This window comes from Amphiura filiformis, chromosome 17 (genome assembly GCF_039555335.1).
Source record: "Amphiura filiformis chromosome 17, Afil_fr2py, whole genome shotgun sequence".
In the NCBI taxonomy this organism is placed as follows: Eukaryota; Metazoa; Echinodermata; class Ophiuroidea; order Amphilepidida; family Amphiuridae; genus Amphiura; species Amphiura filiformis.
In genome coordinates, this window is record NC_092644.1 from 23580050 (window position 1) to 23593054 (window position 13005).

Genomic DNA, 13005 nt, shown 5'->3' on the forward strand with positions numbered 1-13005 from the left:
AATTTTTGTGACATCAATTTCACACAGAGAAGATATCTTACACTTCCCATAATGCATTTCTTCCATTTCAATAATCTGTACTGATTTGCTATCCAGTGCAACATGGGTTGATTGTGTCAAAAGGTCACCTCAATGAACAGAGTGCATCCAGAGCTTCCAAATTATGTTTATTTCAAAACTAATCGGCCCATGCTTACTTAGCCAGTCTATTCTCAACACGATAACAAGTAGAACATAGTACAAACAATAGGAGTGTCAGATGTAATGAGGTGATGTATCGTGTAGCAAAGGATTCTGGGAAGGGTAATACATCTTCTCTGAATTTCACCCGGTTACAGGTATGTTCAACTGATTCCAAGGAGATGACACACATAGAGACAGAATTGCCGCTAACTAATGCTATGATAAATAGTGCCATCAACATGGTGAACTCAGCTCTCCTTGTGTCTAATCTCTATGCCTAATTCTCAAAATGAAGATATTCACCTGTTTCGCATGTTGTAATGTTTATAGAGAATTCAACAAAATGTTGCTTCCTCTTATGTCATACTTAACTATAGCGAAGTCTTAAATGTCAGAGATTTGTGATATAATCTCATGCTTTGTTATAGCAATGGAAGAGTTCAAATGAAAACTGTGATATTGGTGATGTGCTGCCTTGTGATATAAGGCTATTATAGTTAAAATACATACACCTCTATGGAAGATATGACTTTAATCTTCCACATAGGGGTGTGAATTTCAAATGGGGTTACCTGAATAGGTGACTCCATTTGAAATCTCCACACAGGGAGTATGAATTCCAAATGGGATTACCTGAATGGGGGATTCCGTTTGAAATCTACACCCTCTATGTGGGAGATTAAGGTCATGCGTTCCATAAGGGTGTATAAATTTCAAATGGAAAAGCTCATTTATTATTTCAATACCAAGTTTAAAGGCACTATCAGTGCTCCCAGCAAAAACAAAATTGCAAGAATAGCTAAACGGTGTATTTCGAGATCCTAGCATCCTCTTTTTATGTCATTTTCAGTAGATATCCAAAATAAAAGCTTATTACCAAAATTTCAGTTGATTCTGATTTGCAGTTTTTAGTCTTATCACTTGCAGGTTATGTCAGCACACAAAAAAATTATGGACTTTTGATGCTTTGTTAGATTTTCTGATCACTGATATAACTCTGTTTTATAGTGTATGCTTTCTTAACTTATGACCAAAAAAAGGTTCTACGGGTGGATAGACCTTTCAATTTTATTTGCAATTTCTTTCCCTCCCTCAACTTGTGATTATGAGTCAAAATAAATCTACTTTTTGCCCAAAACAGGATATTACAGCAATTTCCATCACACTCAATTCACTTTTGGTCAAAAATGGCTGATTTTACATGCATAGAGCAGATTTAAAAGTAATATAAAAATACCAAAATCTGGGTCAATCTGTGGAACAGGGGTGGGTTTTTTCATCCCTTTACAAAGATATCTCTTTACATAAAATAATAATAATAATGCAAATGGGCTATTCCATTTAAAATACGCACTACCCCTGTGGAAGATTTAGCTAAAGTATTCCACAGAGGGAGTATGAGTTTTGAATGCAATAGACAATTGGGTAACTTCCATTTGAAATACTCACTCCAGTTGTGGAAGATATAGTCAAAAACTTAATACAGGGGGAGTATGGGAATCAAAATGATTAACCCTGACCAATTACAGTTGAAAAACATACTCCCCCTATGGAAGATATTTCCAGAATCTTCCACAGGGGTAGTGTGGAATTCATCTAGAATAGCCAAATACACAAGGCAGCCATTGGATATACCATGTTCCCCATCTGAACTTATCATTTGTAAATGTCTGAGAAATGAATTATGCTGATCTACATTGATATTTCCATAATCATTTATCATATATTTTGACAAATTTACATTGCTAGTAAATGTCACTGGTACATTACACAGCTGCAATCATTTGATAGCATGTAATGCCATCAGGAAACATGTGTCAAATTTGAGACATGTTTAAGGGACTCTATTTATTGTTGATATCTTTGAAATGGTATCAATTTTAAAGGAATTGGCAGTAGCAACAGTAGTCAGGAGCAACAGTGCTTTTTATATAACTCATACAAAGTTTCTTGTCATTTGATTGGCTTACTACTATTGATTATTTCTGCTATTTTTAGCAGCCAGCTGCAAAAGGACTATCGCACTCCGCGCCTGTGTAATATTTATTTTTCCATTGCACAAACGTGGAGTTGCCATAGCAACGCTGACAGACTTGTGAGCGCATAGCGCAAGGTTTCCACCTCGACTTGCCAATTGTATGTGCGGGTGTTGCTTCTAAAATAAATATGCATTTAGATATAATTTAATTTATTTTGTTTTCCTGGTGATTTATAAAATTAAGTGGAAGCAAAGGAACTTATATATGAGCTATATAAAACAAATATTGAATGTTTTTATTCGTTCAATGGAAAAAAATATTTTCATTCGACGAAATATGAACTGCTCCATTAAACTCGGCAAAACCTCGTAGAATGAAATGGTCCATATTTCATCTCATGAAAATATTCTTACCATTGAACAGTCTACAATATCGAATTGATTAATTCGAATTAAACAATTCATTGATGTTAGCACTGGGTAGTAGCCATTACTGCCAGTAGACAGGAAGTCTAGAAAGTTGACCTCAACGCTGTAGGTGGTCTTCCTGTACTTTTGAATGGGACAGCAGTAACCTTGGGCATGTTTTAGACCAAAATTTTGGATTTTTCAGATTTTTTTCTAAGTTTGTGAGAGCATAACAAGACTATCCGTCGATGGATTTTTATTTCCGTCGGTAGATATTTTAAAAATTAAGTTTTGCATAACATATTAAAAAGGCAGAGACCCTTAATGTATAATAAATTAGCTAGGTAAGTTTTGAGTAACCTTGATGAAAATGATCAAAACAGTGCCTATTCAATTGTGTGGGTACGGTCCATCACCTGTCACTTGTTAGTCTTGTAACATGTCTAATGGCGCTGCCCATGGCCACTCGATGAATTGTTTAATTCGAATTAATCAATTCGATATTATAGACTGTTGAACTCATAAACATTCAATATTTGTATATTATTTTCTGCTGTCTACTGCTGATAGCACCATTTGCATGTATTCTATTTTCTGCTGGTAGCACCGTTGATGCAGTAAATGAGGAATATTGGTATGGACGGACAGAACATCTATGTCAGCAGCAGCAGGAATACGACCCACTGCTGACACCAAGATCAATTATAGTTAGTGGGAGTGGTCTAGTTCGTAGACATATAATCTGATTTGACAATCGCATGATGTCGGGTGCAGTCTATCAGGCCGTAGACAACCCCACATCATCATGAGTGTTGATAATACGTAACACGCTTTTAGAGGTTCGCGTATGTATCACGTTGTACACGTAGACTAGTGCGGAATACGCAAACGCGGTAGCAGTACGCGCAACAGAATACGTAAAGTTGTAAACAAGTTTCGTTCATTTTATAATAAGGGGAGTTTTTATGACGGTAACTTAGTTTTTGCTTACAAAAATAGTTTACAGTTATTAAAATAATATTCAAACTGACTAAGAATGAGAATAAATGATAGGAATTTTTGTTTTTACTATCCTCTACCTATGATAGATGATAGGCAGGTCCAATATTTTAATCGTAGTGGATACCGGCTACGCCAGCATCAAATACTCAAAATATTGGACCTGCCTGTCGTCTATCACACGGTAGAGGATAGTAAAAACAAAAATTCCTATCGTTTTTTCTCTAACAAGGTTGCAATGGCAGTGAATCGTACCATCAGACAAGATGAAAAGACCTCAGATTTTTGAGCAAAACATTTGATTGGATTTGCCTTCAACTGATCAAGAAAGAGTAAGGACTAATACGTGTTCAAAAGCAAAATGTTTTATCACGATGTGTACGATTTTAATCATAACAAGCTCTACTACACCATAATAATTAGTACACTAATACAACTGGAGTGCAGTGCACTATTGTAAATCACCAATATTTACATATGATTTTCTTTTAATCTTAACCCTCTTAACAAGGGTGTCGACTGCAGATGACAAGCTCAAAAAAAATTTTAATTAAAAAAATTTCAGAATTACACATTTGTATGACCATAAAAAATGCATTACAATGAGTACAAACAATCCCACAATTGGTTCAGCGGTTCTTGAGACAAGTCTTGATATTTTGAGAAAATATTTCAAAACTTGGACTTTTTATGTTGAAGCCTATCATGCAAGAATAATAATTCCACTTCATTGCATCATTTCACTCGAGACATTTCACTCAATTAGAGATTTTTTTCTTGGTCCTATCACCAGCAAAAGAAGTAATTATCACTGAAACGGTAGCATTTCACACATGACTTGTACACTTCCCTCCTAACCTAAATATGTCAATTCCTCTCATCACTGTAATCACTTAATCTCTGATGAAATAACTCGCAATTAGATAACATCATTCACTAAGTAAAACCTTGTATAGGATAAGAAGTAGGGTTGCCAACAAATTTCAGCCCGAATCGTGGGTCAAATAATCGAAAAGTCACCCAATTTTTTTAACCATTGAATTTTAAGAGACAGGGAACTACCGGAAAATCGCAGGAGCCAATGTTGAAAAGCCGCCTAATTTTTTTCTTAACCATTGGTTTCTATGGGATAGGAAAGTGTCCAATGTCGTAGACAAAATCTTCAAAAGTTGCCCAATTGGGCTACCAAATCACGGTTTTGGTAACCTTGTAACCTTATATAGAAGAAGAGGCAGGGTTGCCAACAAATTTCAGCCCAAATCGAGGGTCAAATAATCAAAAAGTCACCCAATTTTTCGCTTAACCATTGGTTTCTATGGGACAGGAAACTATCGGATGTTTCGGGAGCCGATGTTGAAAAGTAGCCCAAGTTTTTTTCTTAACCATTGGTTTCTATGGGGCAGGAAATTAAGAAAATGTGCGGGCAAAAAGTTGCCCAATTGGGCTACCAAATCGTAGGTTTGGTAACCCTGATAAGAGGTATAGGTTAATCATCTGTACAGAGATTGCCTCAATAATCTTCACTGGAAAAAAAAAAAGCAAAACAATGCAAGCATAAGTAAGCTAACAACACAATGATTTCTAATGTTTTTATTCGAAGAATTTTAAATTTATGTTAATTAATGTTGTCACAGTACATGTATATTTAAAGCAATATTGTAACATAAAAAAAATGTATTTTGGTTTCCACAAAATGCTAGTTTACACTGTCAGATCAAATGCCCCTTTCAGCTGAAGAAATTATGAAAAATAAAGAAAATTGCTATTTAATACCAACACAGATGTTGCCAAATAGCAGAAAAATAGTCCTTTTTGGAGAAAATCTTGACAAAATATTGTTTTTTCCGACAAAGCATATGAATGTCAATTTAAGTATAGCCTTTAGGCAAAATCTTTATTATCAATAAAGGTTAATGCAAAGGAATAATTATCTTTATTATCAATATAGGTGAATGTTAAAGGTTAAATAAAGACAGGTGCACTGCATCAATTAATAAATAAAGGAATCTTAATTGATTACTATTTATAAGGACACCATCTTATGGGATTTACACTACCTCCTTCTCCATGGTTGCCCATGGAGCAATATACTGATATCGGTATAGCTCTTATCACTATTTTGCAGCAACATCTGCACAAACAATGGTCTATAATCTACTGCTGATTGTAGCATTTGCATGTTCGTGGTGTAAAATGAATTTTTACTGTGTTAGTACCAACATGACTAATGTTTGTACAAATACATTTCTCTGTTATAATCTACTGAAGACAGCACCATTGATTATTATTATATTATTACAAAGGCATTTATTAAGCGCCATTTCAAGCGATCACAGCGCATATACATAATACAAGCATTACAAAGTAATGAACTGAAGTTTCTTCAGAGAGTGCTCAACTTTAAGTGTAAAGGAGCGATAAATAAATAAATATACAAATGGATCAGTTCATTAAATTTTATTCATATCCTACAAACTTGTTTCAAGAAGACTGCTGTCTCCTCTCATCAGGGATAGTCAAATGTAATGAAAACAAAACAAGCATTATACATATTAATACATTTTTAATTAATTAGTCCTTAAAGAAAGAGGCATAGACACGGTCCTACAGACATGATAATTGGATAAAGCATAGAGGAGGATAAGGACCTGTCAATCAAAAACCTCATCACCCCAAAAGCTGATGAGAGTATTTAAAAACACAAGAATATGAACAGCATTTAAAAACAAAATTAAGACAAATTAAAATAGGCAATTAAAAAGCCTATACATAAAATACACATCATAATTTTAAAAGCACGTGGGCAGTGGTGTCATACACAAACTAAAAACGTGGGATTGTGTGTATTATATTTTTGCTGTCTACTGCTTATGGCACTATTTATTTGTATCTTATTTTATGCTGTCTGCTGCTGATAGCACCATTTTCATGTATTCTATTTTCTGATGTCTACTGCTGATAGCACTATTTGCATGTATTCTATTTTCTGCTGTCTACTGCTGATAGCATCATTTGCATGTATTCTATTTTCTGTTGTCTACTGCTGATATCATCATTTGCATGTATGTATTCTATTTTCTGCTGTTTACTGCTGATAGCACCATTTGCGTGTATTCTATTTTCTGCTGTCTACTGCTGATAGCACCATTTGCGTGTATTCTATTTTCTGCTGTCTACTGCTGATAGCATCATTTGCATGTATTCTATTTTCTGCTGTCTACTACTGATAGCACCATTTGTGTGCATTCTATTTTCTGCTGTCTACTGCTGATAGCACCATTTGTGTGTATTCTATTTTCTGCTGTCTACTGCTGATAGCACCATTTGTGTGCATTCTATTTTCTGCTGTCTACTGCTGATAGCACCATTTGTGTGTATTCTATTTTTCTGCTGTCTATTCTATTTTCTGCTGTCTGCTGCTGATAGCACCATTTGTGTGTATTCTATTTTCTGCTGTCTACTACTGATAGCACCATTTGTGTGTATTCTATTTTCTGCTGTCTACTGCTGATAGCACCATTTGTGTGTATTCTATTTTCTGCTGTCTACTGCTGACAGCACCATTTGTGTGTATTCTATTTTCTGCTGTCTACTGCTGATAGCACCATTTGTGTGTATTCTATTTTCTGCTGTCTACTGCTGATAGCACCATTTGTGTGCATTCTATTTTCTGCTGTCTACAGCTGATAGCACAATGTGTTTGTGTATTCTATTTTCCGCTGTCTACTGCTGATAGCACCATTTGTGTGTATTCTATTTTCTGCTGTCTACGGCTGATAGCACCATTTGCATGTATTCTATTTTCTGCTGTCTACTACTGATAGCACCATTTGTGTGTATTCTATTTTCTGCTGTCTACTGCTGATAGCACCATTTGTGTGTATTCTATTTTCTGCTGTCTACTACTGATAGCACCATTTGTGTGTATTCTATTTTCTGCTGTCTACTGCTGATAGCACCATTTGTGTGTATTCTATTTTCTGCTGTCTACTGCTGATAGCACCATTTGTGTGTATACTATTTTCTGCTGTCTACTGCTGATAGCACCATTTGTGTGTATTCTATTTTCTGCTGTCTACTGCTGATAGCACCATTTGTGTGTATTCTATTTTCTGCTGTCTACTACTGATAGCACCATTTGTGTGCATTCTATTTTCTGCTGTCTGCTGCTGATAGCACCATTTGTGTGTATTCTATTTTCTGCTGTCTACTACTGATAGCACCATTTGTGTGTATTCTATTTTCTGCTGTCTACTGCTGATAGCACCATTTGTGTGTATTCTATTTTCTGCTGTCTACTGCTGACAGCACCATTTGTGTGTATTCTATTTTCTGCTGTCTACTGCTGATAGCACCATTTGTGTGTATTCTATTTTCTGCTGTCTACTGCTGATAGCACCATTTGTGTGCATTCTATTTTCTGCTGTCTACAGCTGATAGCACAATGTGTTTGTGTATTCTATTTTCCGCTGTCTACTGCTGATAGCACCATTTGTGTGTATTCTATTTTCTGCTGTCTACTGCTGATAGCACCATTTGCATGTATTCTATTTTCTGCTGTCTACTACTGATAGCACCATTTGCGTGTATTCTATTTTCTGCTGTCTACTGCTGATAGCACCATTTGTGTGTATTCTATTTTCTGCTGTCTACTACTGATAGCACCATTTGTGTGTATTCTATTTTCTGCTGTCTACTGCTGATAGCACCATTTGTGTGTATTCTATTTTCTGCTGTCTACTGCTGATAGCACCATTTGTGTGTATACTATTTTCTGCTGTCTACTGCTGATAGCACCATTTGTGTGTATTCTATTTTCTGCTGTCTACTGCTGATAGCACCATTTGAATGTATTCTATTTTCTGCTGTCTACTGCTGATAGCACCATTTGTGTGTATTCTATTTTCTGCTGTCTACTGCTGATAGCACCATTTATGTGTATACTATTTTCTGCTGTCTACTGCTGATAGCACCATTTGTGTGTATTCTATTTTCTGCTGTCTACTGCTGATAGCACAATTTGCAAGTATACTATTTTCTGCTGTTTGCTGCTGATATCACCATTTGCATTTATTATATTTTCTGCTGTCTACTGCTGATAGCACCATTTGTGTGTTTTCTATTTTCTACCATCTACTGCAGATAGCACCATTTGCATTTATTATATTTTCTGCTGTCTACTGCTGATAGCACCATTTGTGTGTTTTCTATTTTATGCTGTCTACTGCTGATAGCACTATTTGCAAGCATTCTATATTTTATGCTGTCTACTGCTGATAGCACTATTTGCGAGCATTCTATATTCTGTCTACTGCTGATAGCACCATGTGTGTGTATTCTACTTAATGCTGTCTACTGATGATAGCACCATTTGCATTTATCCTATTTTCTGTTGTCTTCTGATGATAGCATCATTTGCATGTATTCTATATTCTGCTGTCTACTGCTGATACTACCATTTCATGTATTGTATTTTCTGCTGTCTACTGATGATAGCATCATTTGCATGTATTCTAGTTTCTGCTAATGCTGATATAATATTTTTCATGTGTTGAGGCAGCTGTTTTGAGCACATATCTATGTGGTGTCTTTAAGCACATGTGTGCATACGCCAGCACTTTCACCGTCCACTAGCTACTAGAAGCTGCGTCCAATGAAATGCGTACTGACCTCACTGCCACATCAGGGTGAAAAATGGTATAGCATGCTTTGTGTGTATTCAATTTTCTGCTGTCTATTGGTGAAAGAACTATTTGTGCATTCTATTTTCTGCTGTCTACTGCTGATAGCATCATTTGCATGTATTTTATCTGTTGAACCACTCTATACTTTGATCAGCTCGTAATCGGCGGGCATTATAACATCGCGGATTAATATCAATAAATTTTATTTGGATAATTGTCTTGTGACATCTTGCCAGAAATATCACAATTTATCAATTGAAGTCCTCTACTTTGTGTACTTTTTTTAACACACAAAATATAGACCACACAGATAAACTATATCACTCTTAACGTGGGTCTACTTTTCGGCGTAGTGGTAAAAGCCTAACAATTCCCGCCGATTACGAGCTGATCAAAGTATAGTATGCTATTTGTCAAGTAATACCCCTTTAATTAACCAATTTGTGGAGCAGAATATTTTATACATCAAACCACTGTACCTTTAAGCACACAACCTTAGGTAATACTAATACAAGTCATGTATTAACAAGATGCATATTTATCGCCATATAGCACTTAATTTTTACAAGTAACATGTCTGTCTGATAGACACTAACCACTCAACATGTGTTAGAATTTCTTCTCAAGCATGAACATGATGAATGTCATCTATCCATCATTCATGTGTCGCATTAGATATCTACACACCATTGGTGAATATTCACACTCAAAAATCCCTGAAACCAATCTGCACATAGTAAGTATAGTGCAATATGCATGTGTAGATATGTTGAGCTTTATCAAAGACAAAGCGACAAGACAACACACAAACATGCATATATGTAGGGACATGGACTATACACATAGAAATGGACACAAAGTAAAAGCAAAATAAAAGAAGACATAAGCAAAACAATAGAAGATATAAGTGTTTCCTGGAAAATATCAGTTGGGGCAGGAATTCCTGTTTGTGTGTTGTCTTGTCACTTTGCCTTTGATAAAGATCCTGCTAAGATCAAAAGCTCAGACCCCTAAAACAAATTGTACTAAACAGGCTATTTTTGTGGATAAACGTTTCTAACAGCTTGCTTTTTAAAAACATGTTCAAGGGTTGTCGCTATAGCTTTACCACTCCTGTCACAATTCTGATGAAGTCCCACGGATGTGGTGATGAAATATTAAATATTTTGTTGAGAGAACTGTTTAAAATATTCATTCTAACATGTTCAAGAGTTAGGAGGGTTTTCCTGTCCAACGATGTAATGCTATGTTGATAGTAGACATGGCTTGCATGCAGGTGAAAATATCTAGAAACAACATCTTAATTGAGGCAGTAAAAACACTGAGTGCATTTAAAATTACAAACCACACTGGTGGTGTGTAACTCATGTAAATACCAAGCATTTCATGTCACATACTTCTAATTATGTTCTAGTATGTTTTCTTAAGTGTGTTTTATGCGTAAGAAGAATTTTGAAATGTTTTGGCTACTGCGGAAATGTGATAAAAATATCGACATGAAAAGTTTATAATGGTGGGGATTGGGCTGAAGTATGTCTGGCATTGAAGAAAATGTTTTAAAGTAGCTTTCAAATATACCAATGATTGTGAGCATGATAAAAATTAAACTTAAAAAAAGAACAAAAACACTCCAAGCGTCCCAGCAAAAAATGTGTAAATGTTAGGTTATATAAAGGGTATAAAATGCTCTTATAACATTCATAAACATTTGTGAAAACTTACTGCAAAACATTCTAACATGTTATTTAACAAATATTTTATAAGAAACATGGTTGTAGTGTTTTTTCACATAAAATGTTTTAATGACCTTAAATATTCCGATATTAAAACATTATTAAAGCATTTTGACCATAATCAAAACATGTTTATAACAGGTTTATAATGTTTTACAACATGTTTGTGTTTACTAGGAGCTTTCTGACATATTATCATTTTTATTTATCCCAACCACAGATAATTTAGTTAAGGTAAATTAGTTCCATAAAAAATGACTCAGATATTATCCCAAATACAGCACCTAAAGCCTGATTTTTTGCAGTTGCAGGGTATGTTAGTTTATTATTTAAGTACATTACAATTATTGTGTAAAGATTAGAATTTAAAATGCTTAAAGCCATATTATAACATTTCTGTAAAAATAGATTAGTATTTGGCTAATCACACGTCACAAAGCAAAAGTGCGGTCAAAAGTTCTGCTGTTGCAGAACATCTTAAGAACACAGGTCACAAATTGGACTCCCCCAATATCAAGATTGTCAAGAAGGAAAGCAAGTTCCTAAATCGGAAGATAACGGAGTCCATAGCCATCAGACAGGAAAAACAAGTCAAGCTCAACAGAGACGGGGGCCGGGATCTTCCAAGAATTTACGACTGTCTTCTAGAAACACCAAAATCATCCAAGTGTGAAGAAGACAGTCAGCCAGTCATTACTGCCTAAGGATGGTAACTGTTAGTTACCGAAAATATTAGCAGGTAAATATTTATTTATTTGCCTTCAGTTTCTGTTGAAAGTTTAAAAATTTTCTTGGTTAGATTAGTATTTATTTATTTTAATGTCAGGTATGTCCCCATTTAATTTTGAGCTGAACAAATGAGGCAAAGCAAAGAAAATTGGAATTAACTACTAGCGCCAATGCATGTTACTCCAGCGGTTGTAATACGGTACGACCCTCTGATGGGGGTGTATGTGTATGTGTGTCCCGCACGCCGTGTATGTACTCTGTTATCGCATACGTGTTTGACTAATATTTCCATCGTAATAATAAAACGACGGTTCCAGCATTTTATTCAAAATCTCGGATTTTGAAAAAACTACAGCACCTAAATTCTTGATTTTTGCTGAGTATCTTTGCTTACTAAAGGACATTACAATCGTGTAAAAACCAGAATTTAAAATTTTTTTGAGGGCGTTTTCCTCAGCAAATGTTATAATATGGCTTTAAGGATGCGGGGCCGGACGTCCTGACAATACTGCTTTAACAACATGACTCAACTGATCTGAACTTGTCACCTCATTACCTTGTTGTATGTCTACAATATGTGCAGTAAATTACAAGTGCAGCTTGATAAAGTGTGCAATTTATTTTCCCGAATCCAAATCAAAATGTTATAAATGATCAGTTTGAAAGTAAAATGTAAAGTAAACAAGTTAACAGTAATTTTTTAAACTAGCAAAGAAGCAATGGAATTAACACATTAGGCAGCTCCATAAATGCAACCTGAATCTTTCACAGAGGGAGGGTGAGTTTGAAATAGAGTTGGTTAATGTGCTAATTCCAATTGAAACTAGAGCGGTTCTCGGCTTTCGCGGTTCTCGGCATTCGCGGTTCTCGGTAGTGTGGGTTGGTCCGTATGTGACGTTTCTGTTCAGAACCTTGTGTGACCCTTCCCCCCCCAGAAAAAAATCATCCGCCACCACTGGTTATAACAAGGGCCTTGTAAATGCAACTGGTGAGAAAGAGCCTCGAATGACGTTTGTGTTTTCAGTCTGATTTCAGTTCCCTAACAGGTACAAAGTTTACGCATTATCATTAGGCCTACCAAGTATTGTATGTCCTATAATCTCTTATGTATGACATGGATCTTTACCATGATTGTGCAAGCCAAAAAAATATCATTTCAATACCCCAAACATGCGTTAAAAAAAGACCATGTTTTACACATGCAACCTCAAGTTTAGACATATAATTTAATTTTCCTAAACCCTCAGGCACGGGAAAAATCATGCCGCCACCATTGGTTATGACAAGGGCC

At 35.5% G+C, this 13005-nt stretch overlaps 1 protein-coding gene across 1 annotated transcript in view; it reads right to left on the minus strand.

Moving 5' to 3' along the window:
- Positions 1–13005, minus strand: part of LOC140137074 (uncharacterized) — a 291494-nt gene that overhangs the window by 135396 nt on the left and 143093 nt on the right.